The sequence below is a fragment of the Morone saxatilis genome, unplaced genomic scaffold (genome assembly GCF_004916995.1).
Source record: "Morone saxatilis isolate NCDOM2014 unplaced genomic scaffold, NCSU_SB_2.0 Contig15, whole genome shotgun sequence".
Classification (NCBI taxonomy): Eukaryota; Metazoa; Chordata; class Actinopteri; family Moronidae; genus Morone; species Morone saxatilis.
In genome coordinates, this window is record NW_023339707.1 from 1,471,226 (window position 1) to 1,476,450 (window position 5,225).

The following is a 5,225-nucleotide window of genomic DNA, read 5'->3' on the forward strand; positions in this document are numbered from 1 at the left end:
TCACCTGAAATAAGAATCGTTTTTTCGGTACCTGTAGAATGAGCTGTGTATTAATTCCCGCCATGTTGAGCCACATTTGTAGTTTATGTTGAGGTTTCACAGCCGACGTGGTTGTCTCCTCCGATGCTGTTGAAGGCAAGCGAGTTATTCAATATGGTGTGCAATCTGTAGACTTCACCACTAGATGCCACTAAATCCGTAGGCACACTGGTCCTTAAAGGGATCCAACGTTGACAGTTGTTTGTGCTGAAGGACCAAGGTAATTGCTTTGGGTATAACATCTATTTGGTATGGAAATGAGAAATTAGGCAGGGCTTTAGGAAGAAGATACAAAACAAGAAATCAGAGAATGGCAGAGGTAGATGTCAGGGAGTACTTCAAAACCGTTTGAGAAGTGGATTAAAGACAAGTCCAATTAGTAAGAATATTTACTGGGAGCCTAATATATGTAATGGTAGGGTACATGGTCATGTGCGAGGCAGTCAGGTGAGTACCAGAAGTAGCTCACGAGACCAAAACCCAGGAGTGCGGAGGGGGCAGGTGTAGGTGAGACGATGGTCGCGGGGGGGGGCTGGCAGGAGCCTGCCACGTGCTGCAGTTGACTGCAGCTAGGAGAACGCACCCTGGTTCTTGTATGTTCGGCTGAGGGAGCCCTGCTGCGGACCTGGAGTGTGGGACAGGCAGGTGGAGTAAATATTTAAAGGAAAAAGAAAGAAGTAGAGAGGGTATTTATTGTTTCCTGAGTGGGCGTGTGAGGATGTATTTGTTATTGGTTGTTTAGTTTGTTGTAAAATGTGTAGAAGTGCAGTTGGTTAGGCGGGTTGGCCAGGTACGTGTGGACATGGCGGATAGCAAGGGGAGATGTTGACTCGCTGATTTTACTTGCTCGTTAATGCACGAGACGACTACAGAGGATAGGCGATAAGATGAAGACAGGAGCAAGCGAAGCTCAACAGAAGAGTAGACGGAAGAGCTAGCTATGTACAGTGTTATAGCTATGAGTATAGGAAACAAGGACCGAATGAACAGTTTGTAGGAGGATGGGAGTGGGGGTATGGGGAATGGTGAAAGGATCGGCCGTGTGTAAGATTTAGAGGTCGTATGGTGAGAAATGGAAGTAGGTTACATGGAAGGCTAGGTGAATGTGTCATGTAGGTGGGGGAGGTGAATTCCTGCAGAGGAAAACATTAAAGTGAACTGTTAAAGAAGACATTTGTTCAGAAACGTGGTGCGTGTGAGTACCTCTGTGCATGCGTGGTATTGGGATGAGGCAGGAGAGTAAGATGAGCATGCACAATGGACTGGAATTTCGCTCGGGGGGGTATATAAATGAGAATAATAAACATAGGTCGGGTGGCAGCTACGGGGAGGGATAATGGGGGTATAGCTGTATTCCAGGCGTGTAGGTGAAGCACTCGTGGATTGAGTGCTGACTGAGGTCTGGGTGGAGGTTGACGCCGGAGTGTATCTGATGCCGTGGTTCTGATGGTGGGGGGGTATGGAGCACTCTGTGGGCTTCGTGCGAGTCTACTGTGGCCGGTGCGTCTAGTTCCTGAGGCCCGGACGGGGTGGTCCTGTCGGTATGGTGGTTCAGTGGGGTGGGGAAGTCGTCGACGTCTGGATCACGCATCGGGGCATGCGTGTCCCACGCAGCGCATGCTCCTCGATGTTCACGCACTTACAGTTTCTTCATCGGTAAGATCATGGGCGCTCATCGGGTTTCTGTGATGCATTCCAGCTGTGGGACAAGTTATGATCAATTCTGAAATCCACACATGGAGCAGGTATCTGAAGAGCCAAGAGTTCCCCTCGCCCCTCGAGTCTGTCGCGGAGCGTGAGTAGCCGGCGGGTTGAAAGCGGGAGATACTGACGCTGATCACCAGCGGCGCGGGAAGGTATCTATGGCTGTGTGTGTCTGATCTCAGTGGGTGATGGCGGACTATTTATAAAGGGATCAACATTGTGTCTGGTTGTCTTAAGAGGACGTGATAACACTGTTGCAGGGTGACGAAGTTGTATGAGAGTGCGTTGGGGTGTGCTGTGTGTTTGTGGGGTATGTCGCTCAGCCTAGTTACTGTGCCCTATTCCAGTTTCTTCCGAAACTCCAGCACAGTTGCTCACATTAGTGGGCCTGCTAGCAATCCAGAGGTGCTGCAGGGTGGGAAGAGAAGGTATGGTCGAGGGTGTGAGTGTGGGTCGGAGTGTTATTTTGGAGGAGGCGACCGGGGATGGTGGTCGTAGAGGGGTAGGCGCCAGGAGAAGAAACCAAAAGCGAGAACACGTGAACTCTGAGGAGATGAGGGTGGGTGTCAAACGTTTGCCTCCGATGCGTTGGGTTTGGTGGCCGCCTTCTTCGTCGTATGTGAGGTGAGTGCAGCTGAGGAACCTACAACGACGGAGGTGGAGGGGTGGTGGTGTGAGTCACGCACAGATGGTGTAGCAAGCTGGTGGGGAAGGGTTCACCGTGTGATGTAGCGGAGCGTGGTCGTGGGGGGTGATTTATGTTGTAAAGTGAACAAGGGGAAGTAAGGAGTGCTGGTCAGTAGAAGACGTAAAGAGTGAAGGTTTCGCAACGGGAACTGGGGGGGGCGCGGAGAGGGCGCGCAGCTGTGAAAGTGTCTGGGCGCCGAGGTCAGCAGGTAAGACAGGAGAACTCGACGGGGACCTTAACTGAGACCGAAAGTAAATGAACGGTATGGAGCAGAAGGGAGCGCTTAAGACATAGTGGGCTGATCACGGCCCACTATTTTTCAGGGGGGGGACGAACTAGGAGAGGTATAATATGGAGATAGGATGATGAGATGAAAAGTATAAGGCGCGAGAGAGCACTGTGAGGTAGTCTATGTACCGTAAGAGAGAATAAGGCTAGACTATATGGCCCGCAATATAGTCAGAGGAAAGCATAGAGATGTAGCGAAAGGAACATTATACACAATTCACAATAAATAATTGCACACATATTTTTTATTATTATCCATTTTTGACAGTGGGTTATCTTTTTGGGTGCACACGATTAGTTAACTTTCTTTGTCAATTTTGGGTAGTATTAGTATCATTGCATTAATTCAGTTTTCTTTGAGTTCCCGTTCCTGGGTGTTACTGCTGGAAGTGTCTCTTGGCCCCGCTGAAGGAGAACTGCTTAAAAGTGGTTGGGCTATAATCAGACTGCACCATGTTAGCCTGCATCATGGGGAGAGGCAGGGTTTTCTCCTAGTTTAAGTTTAGTTATTTCTTTGATAATTATGCTTTTTGATATTGGCATTTCAGTATTTCTCCTTAGTTTATATTAGGCTGCGTTATCTTTTATTATCATTATTTTATTATATTGTAGTTCGTCCCCTAAATAGTGGCCTGATCAGCCACTATTTAAGTTTCTGTCATAGTTTTTACTTTGTTGAGTTAAGGTAGCCTGAGTTCTGTTTAGTTGACCTGGGCCCAGAACTTTATGGGATTGGATTTTGGAAATTATTTTATCTTTAATGACCAGAATCCTTATTTTGGTCATTTAAACATAAATAAAACAAACTAGTATAAGGTGAACCATCAACCACCAAGTATGTAAAATTGTGTAAAGGTCCAGTGTGTAGGATTTAGTGGCATCAACTCAATAGAGAAAGGGAGAAACAATGATGGCCAGGAAACGTTTGAACCATCCCATTTAGAGTCAGTGTTTGGTTTGTTTGTTCTGGGCTACTCTAGAACCATGGTGATTCAAATAATGAAAACATACATATGAATATTATATTCCACTGGCAGACTCTGGATGTGCTAGAGGCCCACTCAATGAGCAATGTATGAGTTTGGGAAACACTGATAGAGCACAGTAACTACTGACTAAATAAAAACAACAGAAAAGAATTATACATTGTTGATGCAAGTGTATTCTTTAAGACAACAGAACAATGTGACCTTTAAAAAGAAGATGGAAATGGAAAAAAAGTGTCCTTGCAGTATCATGTTTCCGCTTTCAAGAACGGGCTATAGTGGGACAGACTGAGGGGGAGAGGAACTTTGGCTCTTCATACCTCCATGTGTGGTTTCAGATTTGATCATAACTTTCACAAGTGGACATGAATAGAAACCGATGAGCGCCATGATCTTACCGATGAAGAACATGTAAGTGGTGAACATGAGGAGCATGCCGGCTGCGTGGGACAGCATGCCGATGGTGATCAGAGTGAGATCACTGAGCCACCATGACAGGACCATGGCACTCAGGAAACTAGAGAGGATAATGAGGAAGCCAGAGGTGTCCCCATACCCCACATGGAAAGGTCAGATATGGGTCAGACTCACAGCTCAGTCAGCATCCAATCAAGAGTTCACTAGCTGGAAATACATATACCAATTATATAATAATACCGATTGTTTATTATTTCATTTATATAGAAGGAAATCAGTCCATTGTGCAGTCATTTACTTCCTGTCATCAATAAAGCATACAGAGTATAACGCACACGTTTTGAAAAATGTTTTTAACAGTTCACTTAATGTTTATTTTTGCAGGATTATACACTAATGAAAATATACCTATTCATGTAATATTCCATTTCTGACAATAGATCCTCCTAAATGTTACACACGGGACCTTTCACCATTGCCTACATCCATCTACAAATGTTATTGTCTGTTTTCTATACTATGTATAACTGTACATAGTAGTTTCTGTCTATTTTGTTGAGCTTGTTGTCCTGTTTATTTATGCTTATTCTGTGTTTGTGCATTAAGAGCAAGTAAAATCGGAGTCAAATTCCTTGTATGTGTGCACATACCTGGCCAATAAAAGTGATTCTAATTTAAAACAAACTAACAAAAATAACAAATAATTAGACACTCAGGGAAAAATAAATATTTATTTTCTTTTTTTTAATATTTACTCACCTGTGTCACACTCCAGTGGAGAGGCTCCCTCAGCAGAAATAAGACCAGGGTGTTTTTAGCTGCAGTAACTGCAGCAGCGTGGAGGACTCCTGCCACCCACAGCAGCACCATGTTCACTACATGCTCAGACTGGGTTTTGGTATTGAGCTACTTCTGGTACTCACAATGACTGGACTGACATGACATGTACCTACATTACAGTATATTAGGTCCAGTAAAATATTCTTACTAATTGGACTTTCTTTATCCATTCAAGGTTTTGAAGTATCCTGACATCTTACCTCTGCCATCTTGTTTTCCTTGTTTTGTATTTCTTCCCTAAAGCCTGCTATTTCTCATTATAA